Genomic DNA, 17,222 nt, shown 5'->3' with positions numbered 1-17,222 from the left:
GATTCAATGAATCTGACCTAACCCTAAGATCAATGGTGGTGTTTAAGTGGAAAAAGATTGAAATTACCTATTTGAGGCATAAGATATGTTTCCTAAGGTTGGTTCATTGTTGATTGGTGATCTTAAGGAGAAGTTGTGAAGAACAAAACAACAAAGGTAAAGTGTGAAGAGTTTGGTGAAGAGTGGTTTCTTGAGGAGATGCCATGCAGATCAATGATGGAGATATGAATGGAGGTTAGTCAATGAACCAATAGATGAGCAAATGGAGATTTGAATTTTCAAAGTGACTTGTACTTTACATATCAACCCTATTGTTACATTCTAACCATTGTATCAGTCAAAATCCTTTAATCAAGGTTAACCTAATAATCATTTTGTAAATCCTTTAATCAAAATGGCATTCTAATAAAATTATCCAAATTCCTCTAACAAGGCCACTCCTAATAGGGTGATTAAATCCTTTAACAGTGTCACATTTAATAGTGTGTTATATAACCTCTAACAAGGTTGGTTCTTAACCAACCTCACTTCAGAAGAGTGAAAAATTGGTAGCACGTTACTTGGTTCTTCCCAAATTGGGTTTCCATGTTAAATCTTGGTGTCAAAGTGTTATTTTCATGTGTGGATTTTATTATCTACATGTTATTTTACAATGGCTTACTTTAATGGCAATCAGTATATATAAGAGGCAACGAGTTAAGAAAGTGCATGAAAAGTTAAATTGTTGATGATATGCTATATGGACAGAGTTGTTTCATGAGATTGATAAATATATTTGAAGTTAGTAGAAGTTGAATTGGTATATCTAGACCTAAGGATAACTAATTCATCCCCCACCCACCCTCTCTTAGTTATTCTAAATCATTATAACACTTGGTACCAAAGAATAGGTGCTCGTAAGAAAAGTTTTAAGGGACTCAAGCTAAAGATCAAGATGTACAAGTGAGAGATACCTAAGTTGAACAAGAAAAACTTCTTATCATGGAATAGGCTGATGAGATTACACTTATCTAGTATTGGAGATTCCACATCACACTATTTGGACAATGAGTATTTTGAAGTTCCTAGACCTACAATGGTTGAACAAATGAAAGAGAGGTATGAGAACAATCAAATGATGATCAAACTTGCAATAACCTTAAGTTATGTAGAATTTGATGATGTGAAGGAATGTATGATTGCTAAGAAAATGTGGGACAAGTTAGAAAAAAATCCATGAAGGAGATAAAAATGTATTGAGAGCTAAGATATAAATCTTGAGAGGAAAATTTGATGACAGGAGAATGAATAAAGGTGAAACTATTGCATAGTATTGTGGCCCAATCAAAGAAGTGGTGAATGTTATTAGAGGAGCTAGAGGAGAAATTTTTGATGAGACTGTGATAGGTAAGGTATTGAAGACTTTACCTTTTATCTATGCAATTATAGTGTCTACAATTCAAGAATTGAGATGTACATTTAGAAATGATCTGGCCTTGGATAGTCTAATTGGTAGAATTAATACTTTTCAATTATCAAATGTTGATAAGTATTCCCCTACTAGTGTTGAATATGCTTTCAAAGCACAACTAACCATTGATGGATCTAAGAAAAAGAAGAGAAAGTATGTAGAAAGTGAAAAATGATCTGATGATCACCTTGATGAGCTTGAAGCATTGTTGGCCAAAAGATTTCCTAGAGGGGAAGGCAAATACAAAGGTAAACTTACTATATCTATTTTACATTTAACAAAGTTGGTCATATTATTGCTACTTGTCCTAGCAAGGATGAGAAAGAGGAAAGGAAAGACTTCAAGTGCAAAGGAAGGAGAGATGATAGAGACAACAGAGGCAACAAATGTAACAAAGACTACAAAGATAAAGGTAAGAAACCATGTTATATTTCTGAAGAAGATGATTCTAACAATAATTATGATGATCATGATGAAGAAGTTGTTTATGTTGCAATGAAAGATTATTGTGATGAAGATGGGAAAACTACATTGATTTCACATGTGAATAAGAATGATAGATTGATATTTGATAGTGGTTTCTCATATCATATGACTGGTGATACATGTAATTTTGGGAAGCTAGAACATTATAATAGAAGTAGTGTTAAGTTTGGTAATGATGCACCATGTTATGTGAAAGGTAAAGGATCAATAACATTGAATAATAAGATTGAATGTGATCATTCACATTGGGTTGATGGTTTGAAATATAACTTGTTGAGTGTGGCACAGTTGATAAGTTCAAGATATAGAGTTGATTTCAAGAACAAGAAGGCAAAGATCTATGATGCTATTGGTGAATTAATTGGAAGTGGAAAACAAACAAGAGGTAACTTATTCTATGTAGATCTATCTGAATATACTTGTCTATTTACACAATGTGAAAATGGTTGGTTATGGAATAAGAGGCTATGTCATGTGAATTTCGATAATTTGGTAAGCATTAGTAAAATGAATAGAGTTGGAGGGTTACCAAGATTGAGAAAACTTGATAAACTAATGTGCAAACAATATCAAAGGGGTAAAGTGACAAAGTCTAGTTTCAAGAGCAAGCCATATTCTTATGACATTTTGGAGTTGGTTCATATTGACCTGTGTGGTCCTATTGGAATGCAAATATATTATGGTGACAAATATTTCATTATGTTTGTTGATGACTTTTCTAAAAAATTACTGTGATGTTTCTCAAAGAAAAATTTGATGCATTTCAAATGTTTAAGTGGTATCTGGCTAGAGTTGAGAAACAAATAAGAAAGAGTCTTAAATGTTTGAGATTAGATATAGGTAGTGAATTCATCTTAGATGAGTTCAACACATTCTGCAATGATAAAGGAATCAAGAGAAAAATGAGTACACCAAGGACTCCACCATAGAATGTTATAGCTAAAATAAGGAATAGATCGATATGGATTATGCAAGAACTTTGATGATGGAGAAGAATGTTTCACAAAACTACTAGAGAGAATATTTGAGTACTACTGTCTACACTCTGAACCAAGCTCAACTGAAGAAAGTAACAAACAAAACACCTTTTGAACTCTGGTATGGATATGCACTGGATGTGCATTATTTTAAAGTCTTTAGAAACAAGTGTTACATACTAACAGATGCAAGAAAAAGTAAACTTGATTTAAAAAGTGATGAAGGTATATTTCTAGGTTATTCCACCAAGAGAAAAGCTTAGAAGTGTTTGAATTCTAACACTAACAAGATTGTGGAAAGTGAAAATTTTAGAATTGATGAATTTGCAATAAAAAATGAAGAAGAATGCAAGAAATAACATGAAAACTATACAAAAAAAATCTATATCTATAAAGGTGAACCTAGCACCTTACCTGAACTAGAGAAGGTGGTTGCAGAGTATCAATATCCAGGCACTACAGAGGTTATGCAATAGAGTTTTGTTGAGCATCAAGCTATAGGAGTTGATTCATAGATAGAGACTATCAACCATTAGGCAAAGGAAGTCAAGTTGCAGCCAAAGATAACTAAAGAAGTTGGACATGTAGAATCTAGTGAACAACATCAAGAAGAACCAAGACCTAAACCTGTATTGGAAAAGTATGTGAGAAGACATCCTGCACTAGCTCAAATTATTGGAGACAAAGATTCAAGATTCATGAATGTGAGTTTGAACCTAAATCAGTCAAAGATGCTTTGGAGAATGAAGATTGGATCAAGGAAATGAATGAAGAAATTGAGAAATTTGAGAAGAAAAATACATGGATATTGGTACCAAGACCAAAGGACAAGAATGTGATTGGAATTAAGTAGGCATTCATAAACAAATTGAATGATAAAAGTGAAGTCACAAGGAACAAGGCAAGACTAGTTTGTAAGGGATATCCATAAGATGATATCTAGCACTAGGTTAAGGGATATCCTAACGAGATTTTGTAAATCTCTTAACCTAGTGCTTACTTTATAGTAATTTTAAATCCTTTAACAAGGTGAGACCTAACAGTCTTTGTAAGCCTTTAACAGGGCAGACCTTTCATATGGTAGATCATAATTTATAGTCAAACACATCGTAGCCATAATAGGCCACACTTTACAACTATAGTAGTGAATATTTGTGGGTGTCATCCCTACCCCAATTTTACCTTCTTATTGGAGGGTTTCTAGGTAATCAATTTATTGTTTCATGTGTTATTTCTTTCATATTATGGATGCAAATGTGTAGTTAGCTATTTCAATTTATATGCTAAATTATGAGATGGATGTGTGGCGAATGTTTTATGATTAAAATTTTGAAGTGTTGATTCACCCCCACCCCCCACCCTCTTAGAGTTTACTTTCCCATTGTTATTTCCAAAAATTAGAATTAGAGTTTTGTTCTCTAGAAAGGAAATTTTTACAACTTTGGAGGTAAGATCTTGAAGATGGAAGTCTACAAGTTCAGAAAGACTATTGAGAACTATGCAATTGAAATACAACTTGCCCTGCACCAACTCAAGGAGGCAAGAGATGAATTACAACATTCATTGTGGAGAAGAAAGGAACTGGCTATTCAACACAATGACACTGAATACCAAGAAGAAGACACTACTAGATTGCTTGAGAATGGAAACTTAAGTGAATTTGATGCAACAATTGTAGATCTGATGGAAAAGAATAGTGCCCTAACTGAAGAGTTCAAAAATCTCAAAATAGAACAAGAATTTTAATCAATATTTCTATGTGAGATGACTAAATAGAAAAAGAAATTTGAGAAAGATAAAGTCATGATTGAAGATGACAAAAGATTACTGACTAATAGACTCAAAGAGAAGACATCAAATGTGCAAAATATTGCTAACATCAATTAGATACAATGAATCAATCGATGATTGTGAACCATGAATTGAATGGAAAAGACATTGAGATCACAACCCTGAAGTTATAGAATGATCAATTGAGAAATGAACTTAGAGCAGAGAAGGAATTCATTGAAAGATTCAACAAACCAAGTGAAGCCATCAAACACTTTGAGAAATTGATGAGATCTCCAAGACTTGACAATACACCAATATTGAGGAAGGAGAATCATCTAAAAGTAGTGAGCAAAGGGATAAAAAAGGTAATAACTACAAAACCACTTGTCATAATTATGGAAAGTGAGGTCATATGGCAAATTTTTTTAGGAGAAACAATAGAAATCAAAACCCTAAGCAAAAATTCAAGGGTTACTTTCATAAGTGCAACAAGAAAGGACATCATGCACATGAATGCTAGACCAAGACCATAAGCACTCAGAGATTTGAAGGATACTACCACAATTGTCAAAAGTATGGACACAAAGCATATGAAAGTAGATCCAAGACCAAGTGGACATCAAACAAGTAGACATGAAAGAAGAAGGAAGAATGTAGTACATCAAGCACAATTGAGATCACTTCATCCAATGGATCAAGTGATCACATCACCCTTAATTAGGCAATAAAAGGTGTGTGTAGGACTAATATTTGAAAAGTAATATTATACATCAATTCCAAGAATCTAAGATCTAAAAAGATCATATATGCATGAGTTAAGATACAATGTAGTGATAAGAACCTAGAGGAAATCTATAGTTTTGTTATTTTCTATGTTGGTGTCGAGCATAGAAGATTTCACTATTGTTGTCGAGCAAGGGAAGGAATAGTAGTTATAGCCAAGTTATGGAGACATGGTAATAAGTGTTGAGTTCGCAATGTTGAGTAAGCACGTTGAAAGTCCTATGATAGCTAAACTTACAGCTATATAAGCACTGAGCATTTAATGTCAAATATGAAGGGTTATTTAGTCAATTTTTTACTCATTTTCACTTCCCAAAGTTTATAAAGTGCACAAATATCATGAAGGCAAATTGATAAAGAAGATTCAAGTTTTTGTGAATTGGATTCAACTGCTACTCATCATCAATCATTAATTTTGAAAGGTATTTAGCTATTGTTGAGTTTCACTATTTCATTTCTCACAAACCCTAAGTTTCCAAATGGCATCTAGCTCTTCTACAATGTTAGGAAAGAGGGGAAAGAAGTTTTCAATATTTAATTGATAAGTGATCATGTCAGACAACCCCCATTTTGTGCTATTCCCAAGATAGCATATAAATGAGACTTTTTTGTTGTGTTATCTATAATACCACCAAAAGTATTAATGATCCAAGATGTTGGATGTTACTATACTGGAAAGATTGGAGAAATAGGAGATATGGAGATAAGTGATGCCTACAAAAAACTATGTGATAATGGAGTCTTGAGGGAAGAGTATAAAATCATTGAAAGTAAAGGGTTAAATCGTGCCCTAGATTTTCTCCAAGTTTTCAAAACTGAATGGATACAATTTTTTCTAAGTTGTAAACACGATAAATATATTTGGTTGGAAGGTGGACCAATCAAGATCACTAAAAGGATTATAAATTTAGTATCAGGGTACCCTACCCTTGATCGACCTAAGAGTATGAGAATTGATGCAAAGGAAACTATTGAAAAGAATACAGGTGTAGTATGGAATAAAATAGGGATGTCTACTGACACAATTTTAGATCTCCTAATTGCCTTTGTAGTGAGAGTGATTGCTCACAAATTATTTTAGTCTAGCTGAATGAATAGTGTATCATGTATGGTTGTTGATTTGGGATACAAGATAGTAAAGAGAGACCACTCTTATGACCTTGCCAAGTTGCAACTACAACAACTATCAGAAAACTTGGAGGCCATCAAGAAAGCTAAAAGTGCATCATCTAAACTTGGTCCTTTACTTATTTTCATAATATTTTATGTGGAAAACACCTTCCCCATCTTTGGTTAAGTTTCTTGGAAGACCAATAGGTCAATTGCACAACAAATTTCAGAATTTATTGAGTAGCTAGGAGATAATTTTGAGTCAATGATGACTAGTTATTTTGAGGATTTTAAGAAATCCATGAAACTGAGGTTGAGGATCCCTGTATCCCTAGTGGAAAAACATTATGATGATACTTTTTTCTAGTCGATGCAGACCATACATATATGCAAGCAGCAATACTAAGAGTCGGATGGATGAAACCCTTGTCATATGAGATCAATGTAGATGAGGCCTCTACAACTATTATAGCTCTACTAGAATAAGATATTGACAAGAGTGCCACCTCATTTGGTAATTATGAGGAAGCCAAATCAAGGATCACAACTAACCTAAAGACAACTACAGTTCTTAGAAAGAAGAACAAACTAGTAAAATGGTTGAAGGAGAGATTTGGTGAAGGAGAAGAAGAAGAAGATTATGATGATGATGATGAACAAGGCTAGGCCCCACTATAAATAACTCAAGGCCTAGATGAGGATCAAGCAAAAGAAGTAGAAGGTGTGGAGGGAGAAAAGTCAAGGAAGCACCCAAGGATACTAAGGCCAAGAAGGGAAAAGTTAAAGAAAAAAATGTGGAGAAAAAAGAAAATCCTGTGAAGAAACCACAATAGAAGCCAGTTGTGCCTATTATTAGTTTAAGAACAAGGCCAGCCATAGCTTAGGCTATAGAAGTTGTGAAGCCTAAGGGAAAGAGGACACTTGACACAGTAGAGTCAAGTGAGCCTGCTAAGAAGACATACAAAAGATTGAAAAAGAAGTCAGTGCCTCAACCAGATTCAAATGAGGAGAAGAATGAATCAGATGACATGAGTCAATACAAGGTGGTAAGCCGCAATCCCTCTTCTAACATATATAATCTATGTGAAAATATTGTTTCAAATGTAGATTTATCTAGGTTCACACATGTTGATTTTGATAAGCTAGGGAGTGTAGATAAGAATAAGTTTGAAGAAGCCATATATGAGATGATGGATACATTTAAATCTACTCCACTAGAGATTGTTGAATCCTTACCTAAAATTCTATATGAATGAGTTGAGAACCTAAAATTCTATATGACTGAGTTGAGAAAAAAAAGCAATTTAGTTTGACCACTGAGAAGCAAATAAGAGAGGCTCAATTAGCCCAAGTTATGTCTTCTTCAGACAAGCAGAAGATGGCTAAAGCCATGAAAAAAATACAAGGGGAGATTTTCCCCCAAATATAGAGCCTTTAAAATTTTGAGGAATGACATAGAAGAAGTGGTAACTCAAAGCAAATTGAATTGGAAGGATAATTATGGTCTATCCACCAAGGCCACAGCAAAGAAAGCAGATGGAGAGATAAAGGAACTTGAGCAAAGTGAGAAAGAAAGGATGAAATCACAATCAAAGAAGCTAATGTGGAAGGGACTCAAGGAAATATAGAAGAGGCCATAGTCAAAGATGAGCAGCAAGATGTTCAATATGAACAAGTGTCGAGTGTCAGTCCACCATATGCACAATAGGAGAGTCAACAGAACTCGGTGGTTATTATCAAGGATGTTGCAGATAATTCATCACAAAATATAAATCCTTTAACTAAGGTAGATTTGAATAAAATTCTTAAGGACTCCACCATAGCAACACAACTATGTACAAATCCTATATTGGTGAGAGTAGATGAGATTGAGAAGCCAAAACTTGCATCTGTAGGGAAGAAACCACAAGAAACCACATAAGTGAAAGAGACAGATACACAAGATCTTCAAGTAGATCAACATGAAAACTTGGTATAGATAGTTGCTGTAGTTGATACACCATCTACAATTCCCTTAATTGTATTTCAGATGAAAGAGGTAGAGGCACAACAAATAGGAACATCATCACCTAGCCTAAACAATTAAGTTTTTCCATCATTAATAACTATTGAGAAAGATGGAACTAAAGTGAAAATAGGTCAAGAAGCAGGCCTTGTACCTAACACATAATTACAAGGTGAATCTCAAATGGAGGATAACAACATTGAAGAGTTAGGGTTGACTACTCAGCCAGAACAATAGATAGCAATACAAACATTGGTTGCACTGCTAGTATCTACATCTCCTACTAGTAGCCAAACTCTTCAAAGGTTGAGTATACAGGAAACCTCACTATAGATATCAAGGTCAAGCTCCAACACACCATTTAGTGTTCACACTACATCATATGGTGATGTAATTCTTGATGAAGTGATTGAGCTACCTAAGTTTGATCTTAATACAATCACTATAGAAGAGATGAGTATACTACAAGATGCTCTACAAAGAAAGAAGAGGGAGGAAATTCTAAGGAGGGTAAACAAGAAAAAGAAAGTGCTAAATGATATCAAGGATATATTCATTGATTCTTTTAGTCTCTTAGAATCAAATGAAAATAAGCCTATCATAGAGCAAATTATCACCATTGTCGACAAGATCAAAGATGAAGACCTGGACTCAAATGTCAAATTACTTGAATGGTCTGAAAGGAAGTTCCATACAAAGGTACTGGAAAATATATCAAGTGCTATTACACTTAGACAAGTTGACTTAGCAACCAAAATGGAAAGTTTCAAGATAGTGTTAGATAATATCTTCTCTCTATACACCAAATTGTGCAATGTGGAGAATTTCACACATGAGACACATAGAGCTATTGACTAATTGCAAGGAGATCTATAGCACACAAGTAACACTTTAAAGTTATCTCATAGTCAAATTCAAGTGCATTTATAGAGGCTACTGTCCACTCAAGGTAGCTTGCTAAGCTGCAAGCACAAGATGCTAATATTTGGTCTACCTTGACCAATATCCAATCTATGTTGACTCTGCAAATGGAAATGTTTCATAAGGAACTAGCCTATGCAGAGACATTGATGAAGAAAGATTTGCATCGTTCAACTCATGATGGCTTAGTTGACCTTGTTGCTTAGCTAGATATTCAGTATCAATCACTCGAGGTAGCTTGCAACAATGGGGATGTAGCATTGAAGATAATCATGGAGTTACATAAGCCATTTTTGGATAAACACACTCTAAGTGTATAACTTGAATGACATAAGTTTCAAAAAAGGGGGATTATAAGAAAAACATTTTGTCAAGGAAAATATATACTCATAAGGAGTATGAGAAAATATTTAGAAACAAAAATGAAGTATTTACTCAAGGGGAGTAATGGAGTAATAAGGTATGATAGTTTAGTCATCCATTTTTGTAGAATTTTGAAGTTTTTTAATTTTTCCACTCATGTCAAAGGGGGAGATTGGTAATCTCAAATTGGTTTTGACAAGGTATAGACAGAACACTTAGTCATTCACTAGAAAGTATTATAGTGCAAGTTGAGTGATTAGAGCGAGTCGAGTGATCAAAGAATGTCACGCATAAGTTGTCAAACAATACATGTCAAGTAATATACCTAATTAGTGTCAAACACCAATATGTGTTGAACATATAGTATGTGCCAAGTCACTCATACACCGAGTAGTCTATACATGCTGAGTGATTCAGGTGTCAAGTAAACAAAGAGTGTCAAGCTATTCAAAAGCTAAGTTATAGCATTAGAAGCACAATGTATATCATGCATCAGAGTCTTTGGATGTTGAGTAAATAGTTTTTGACATACTTGTTTGTAATGGCATAAATTTCTATGTAAACTATTTTTAATCATATTTCACAATTCTAAGAGATAAGTATGGAGGTATATTGTGAATCCCCGTGTAGCACATACAACCAATCAAATTAAGGGATGAATTAAGCGGCAATATGGATCAACCCAAGTGATCATTCTTACCTAACCCATTCCAGCTATGTTTATTTAACAAGGCAAACCCTAAAGAGTTTGGAACTGTGAAAGGAGATGAATGTTAAGTGCAGAGAGAACATTCATGGTGGCTATGGAGGTTATGACTGTATATTGAATTGTAGAATTAGTTAGAGATAATAGAGAAAAGTAGAGATAGGAAAGAGGAGACATATATGATCAGAAGAATCAATGATTTAAGTAGTAAAGAGAAGATCTGACATCTAGCAGTAGTGTGCTAATCAAAGGATCAAGGATTTAAGTAGTAAAGAGAAGATATGACATCTAGTAGTAGTGTGCTAATTGAAGGATCATGGTGTTGAATCATTTTAACAAGTAATATAGAGCAAATATCTTAACCGAGTAGTCCTAATAGGCTCTAAGTCTTAATAGGATTTTGTAAATAGCTTAACTAAGATTTTTCTTTATTGTAAGTTTAAATCCTCTAACAAGGTGAGACCTAACAGTCTTTGTAAGCCTCTAATAGAGAAGACCTTTCACAAGGTAGATCATAGTTTATGGTCAAACACATTGTAGTCATAATAGGCCACACTTTACAACTATAGTAGTGAAGATTTGTAGGTGTGATCCCCACCGCAATTTTACCTTCTCATTGGAGGGTTTCTGGGTAACCAAGTTATTGTGTCATGTGTGATTTGTTTCATGCCATGGATGAAAATCTGTAGTTAGCTATTTCATTTTATATGTTAAATTATGAGATGGAAGTGTGGTGAATGTTTTATGGTTAAAGAATAACAAGTGTATTTCACAATCTATAGCAGAGGTTGAATATGTTGTTGCAACAGTGAATTGTTCAAATATTGTATGGGTCAAGTAATTGTTGAAATGAATGAAGGAAGAGACCACTGAAAATTTTATGATATTTTTTTATAACACAAGTGCAATAAATATATTTAATAATATTTTGATGCATACAAAGACTAACCATATTGAGATCGAGTATCATTACTTGATAGAGCTGGTACAAGATAAACGGTGCAAGAGCACCTTAAGGTCTTTTGAAGATCTTTAAAACATTTTGGCTTGTGGGTTGGTTTAGCCAACCACTAGATAATAAGGACTAAGTTATGAAGTCCCAAGTTATTTTTTTTAATGGATATCCATAGGGTTGAGTTGAGTCAAGTGTTTTGAATGGTCATTTAGGATCTAGGTTCTTAAGTCCTAAAAATTCAACAAAGGGTCAAACTTTGACCAAGACCCCAAAATAGAGTGGTTTTTGAGATTTTTATGTTTTTTAGTTATTTTAAGGTTATATTTAGTGGTTTGAATTCAAGTTGAACCATTGAGGTTAGTGGTTTGACAAAATTGCAAAAGATGTAAAAGTTGCTCATGACAACTTTGCAACTTTGCAAAGTTGTCATGACAACAATTCCTAAAACCTAGGAAAGGGATTTAATGGTTCCAAAATACCTACCTAATGGTCTAAACATGTGGTAATATAATATTTAAGGCCAACAAAACCCTAACATGGTAGTTAGTGAAGTTATTGTACAGATTATGGATTGAGAACCAAGATTCTGGACTGAGTTTTTGTAATAGAGCCTTAATCTAGACCTTTAATGGATTGGAGGAACTAAACCAATGCATTTAAATTTTGACTCTATTCATGTTTTAAATATTTGTGGCATTATTTTATTTCACGCATTTACCAATCATTTTGAAAATTATTTAAGTTCCACTTGTCCGTTGTCCAATTCTGAACCAATCATGTAAATAATGGCTTTACCTTGAGTTACTATGATTAAAACTTCATTTCAACTTAAAATAAAGTAAATAAATATGTAAATAGTTTATATATGAAGTATGGAGTCATTTATTTTAGGGGAACTATTTTTACTACCAAGCCCTAGGCAAGTGCAGCAACATTCTGGCTAGTGGTTTGTGCATAACAATAGCAAGAGGACTTGCTAAATTGAATGGATTGAACCAATAAATGGTGAGATCATGTAAAGGGATGTGTCCTTATTGTGTGTGTGAAAGGAGAGTAGTAGTGGAGTTTTTTTGAGAAACCAAAGGAAGAATAGAAGGCAAACTAGCATGCATGCCCCTAAAACCCTTGAAAACGGGGGTTTCCAAGAAAGCCAGTGTATGGACAGTGTCAGAGCCTAAGACACAAGAAATATTTGAATATTGATTGATGGTAGAAAGAATCCATAGTTTATTTAGGGGGTTGTTAAGGTAAATTTTGAGAAATCCAAGAAAACTAGTTTCTAGGAGGCCTAATTGGGGCAAAAGGGCTACAAGGCCTAGAACTAGGAAAATAAGAAATAGATAAGAAACCTAGGAAGGAATCTATTAGGATAGATCAAGAAGGATTGAAAACCAACAAGGGATAGAGGGGAAACCTATTCCTAGCCCCAAGAGTAGTTTGGGAGGAAAAGTGGCTAGTTAAACCTATGAGTGTAGTTGAAGTTTGAAGTTGGTGGAGGGTTCTAAAAGGGATAGGGATCCTAGAAGTGATCTTTGAGTAGGGTAAGGAAATTACCCTATCAAGTCCTAAGGATAGGTCTTAGGGAGAGATAAAAGAGCTCTTGAGAATTAGTTATATCACCCCATCAATAAACAAGTGAGATTGGAATATGTGAACACAAAGCAATAGTTAGCTAACATATTCACAAAGGCACTACCTAAGGATGTTTTTTAGTATCTAAGAGGTAAGTTAGGGGTCATTCCCCTACCTCAATAAAACTAAGTAGAGATGTTGCATTGCATCAATTTTTATGAAATAAAATATCTTACAAGATCGATGCAGGATGTCACACTTTAGGAGTTGTCTAAGGGTGTGAAAAGAAAGACACTCAACTATAAGCAGATGAAGTTGCAAAGAGTTAATGTTGGAGTGACATTTCTATATCAGTCAGAGCAATGACATGGAGATGTTTGTAAATGGTTGATGTCTTTGGAATTATTGTCAAAGAGGTATAAGATTATCAAGCTACCATACAAAGATATATACAAAGAGGGAGATGTATGGAAGGTACCATTCCTATCAGATAAAGAGGGAGAGAATGATTGAGTTACTAGAGAGAGAGCGATTGTTGTCAAGAGGGAGACATATGTTGTTAAACTTGTGAGGTATTTTATTGAATTGATAGAGGGATCATCTTGAGATTACATGGATGAGAATCATAATGAAACTAAGAATGAGAGAACACAAACACAGAGGGAGATAATAGTATGAGTATTAAAGATTTTGGATTGCATGGTAACTAGTGAGGTATCTGAGGTGTTTCCATCAATGCCAAATAGGGTGATTGTTGGAAACTACAATTGGAGAAATTTTTATGTTTTCACTGATTTCAAACCTATTGGGAAGACATAATGTAAAACTTACTAGAGACACATATACTAACAATGTAGAGTACCATACCATTTGATTAATGAAGAGGATTTGAAAGAAGTGATAACAAGGTGAATTGGTGGTGTTGATAAGTGATGAGAAGTTGGGTATCATAAAAATAAAAAGGGCACTTGATAAGTTAGTCCTTGAGAAGATCATGTGTTTTTTAATCAATCTATGAAGTGAAGAATATAGTTAGATGAATCTTAGAGTTGTAAAAAATCAAAAGGATAAGCTTAACTAAGTATCAGCATTGGTCAGTCAATAAAAGAGCTGAAGCAAAAGATTAAGGAACTTAAGTAGAATTTGATCAAAATAGTTCAAGGTGGGTGTTAGTTACTATAAAGAAAATTAATGAAAAATTGTTAGTAGTGACCAATCATAGTAATGGTTTAGCAAGCCTTTTGATGCCAAGTGAGACAGTGTAGTGTATGTCAAGCTATACAGTGATGACCAACCAAAAGAATACAATGATTGTCAAGTGAAAGAAAAAAAGTTACAATTTGTGAAAGAATTGATTTTTAGGCTGACACAATTAGAATTTTGAATTATTTAAAGTGTTTAGAAGATAAGGATTTATGAGTTGGCATATCTAATGCACAAGGAGAGTTCATTAAGCAATCAAAGGCAAAGCTTTAATCAAACATTTCTAGAAGTAGAAGAACAAAATGATGGACAGTTTTGAGAAAAAGACTGAAATTGCCTATTTAAGGAGGCATAAGAGATTTTTTTAAGGTTGGTTCATTATTGATTGTCAATCTTAAGGAGAAGCTATGAAGAACATAATAGTAGAAGTGAAATGTGAAGAGTTTTATGAAGAGTGATTGCTTGAGGAGATACCAAGTAGATCAATGATAGAGATATGAATAGAGGCCATTTAATGAACCAATACATGAGAGAATGGAGATCTAAAAATTTTAAGTGAGTTGTACTTTACAAATCAAAACTACTCTTACATTCTAACCATTGTATTAATCAAGGTTGACCTAACAATCATTTTGTAAATCATTTAATCAAGGTGACATTCTAATGCAATGATCCAAAGTCCTCTAACAAGGTCACTCCCAATAGGGTGATTAAATCCTTTACCGGGGTCACATTTAGTAGTGTTTTGTTTAACCTTTAATAGGGTTAGTTCTTAATTGAGCTCACTTCAAAAGAGTGAAAATTTGGTAGCATGCTACTTGGTAGTTTTTTCTAAATTGGGTTTCCATGTTAAATCCTAGTATCAATGTGTTATTTTCAACTGTGGATTTTGTTATATTCATGTTATTTTTATAGTTGTCTACTTTACTAGAAATTCACACATATAGGAAATATAAAGTTAAGGAATTGCATGAAAAGTTAAATTATTGATGATATACTATATGGACATAGTTGTTTCATGAGATTGATAAATTTGTTTGAAGTTAGTAGAAGTTCAATTGGTACATTTGGACTTGAGGATAATTGATTCACCCCTCTACCCCCACCTCTCACTTATTCTAAATCATTATAACATTGATATCATGTAAATGTTTGGCAATAGAAAGCCATCCTTAAGACAAGCCTTGTTTAGGTCCCTGAAGTATGTGAAGATTCTAATGTCACTAGATGACTTTGTGACTAGCACCATATTTGAGATCCAATCTAAAAAATTGATGGGCCTAATGACTTTGGCATGGAGGATTTTTTCTATTTTTTCCTTAACCAGTAGTGCAACCTTGGGATGTAATTTTTATTAATTTTTGTTTGATTGGATTTATTTTGGATTTTGCAAGATGGTGCACAACCAATTCTAGATTCGATTCTTGGCATGTCTAATAAGACTAAATTTTTTGATATCTTCTCTAAGAATTTAAATAGGATAATATTCTTATACTTTTGATTCTTGGGATCTCTTGTGTGCCTAGGTTGATTGGCTTGGTTTCTTCATTCAGGATTGATGAGGCCTTTGGTCTTTAATCTTGTTGGGGAAGGAAGAAATCTCCATCCTTAAGAACCTCAAAGAGGTTTTCACCCTTATATACATCCTTTTTTTTGTCTTTTTTTATTAGGTTTGATGGTGCTCTAAAGGAGTTTTGACCAGGGGACTCTTTTGTTTTTGTTTTTTCTAATTTTTTTTGTTTTCTTTTTCATCTGTGCAACTAGATATTTTTGGCTTGTAGATGTGCATAGATGGTGGTTTGTCTTGTTTGTGTGGTACTTTTTCTCCCATGAATATTAGGAGTGCCTCCTCACTAGGGAACTCATCAATTTTTAGTACACTTAGTTGGCCCTAATATTCAAGTTCAAGAGGGGTGATTGGGAGATCAATAAGGTTGATGGCTAGTTCACATAGCACTGAGGCTCCTAGGAAAATGTCATCATCAAGGGTATCATACAAGTAGGATCTCTTTTCAACTTCTTCAAGGATTTCTTCAACTTAAATGAGTTTTTTTGGATGTTTAAGAAGGTTTGGTCATTCTTGTCAGTGCTTCCATTTGTATGGAGTCCAAACCAAGGCCTTGATTTCACTCATCCTTATGGGTGGATCTCTCTATAACCAAATGCTAATATTGAGGCCCATCTCCTTTCCATTTAAGATTTTATGGGAGATGAACTTGGATGGCCCTAATTGATTGAGTTGAGGTGTGGTGTCTTTATTTGGGCCTTGATGTGATGCATGCCCTTATGTATGTTGGATCAAGAGGTAAGGCTCCAACAATGAATGCATCTAATATGCTATGTTCAACTCAGCCCTAGTGGTTAATCTTAACAATAGATCATGTGGATGCAAGAATGGTGTATAAATCATGATAATTACTTGAAGAACTAGAGGAAAAAGTACCAGTCTTGATTCCAAGACAATGGTTATAATGGGGATATGATGCTTTTCATGCATGACAATATGCAAAGGGTTTAGGATTAGTGTGGATGGCAACCTTAGTTTCCTAATGCAAAAAATTGATGCATTGATAATATGTGGATGGAATGACCTTAATTGAATGAATTTAAAGTTTTCTAAGGAGAATATTGAAGGGAAGGTTAAGATCAACAATGTGGCACACAACTTATTTAATGGTTGGGCCCACTCTGATAGGTAGAAAGATAGTGTCCTTTGATGTTCTTTCTAGGTTATCATTCGCCTTGATGGTAATTTCTTCATCCATAATGTTTGCCTGCATAAATTGAGGGTTGGCCTATTATCTATCATAACTTTTTTTAACTATGAATTCATTGATCATGATTACGATGTAGAGTGGAAGTTTATGGTCTAGCTCCACCTCTGGTATATCTAAGGGTTTAAAGGATAATTTGAATGA

Source organism: Cupressus sempervirens, chromosome 9 (assembly GCF_028749045.1).
Source record: "Cupressus sempervirens isolate cs-2001-9-10 chromosome 9, ASM2874904v1, whole genome shotgun sequence".
In the NCBI taxonomy this organism is placed as follows: domain Eukaryota; kingdom Viridiplantae; phylum Streptophyta; class Pinopsida; order Cupressales; family Cupressaceae; genus Cupressus; species Cupressus sempervirens.
Note: the sequence above shows the minus strand (reverse complement) of the source record.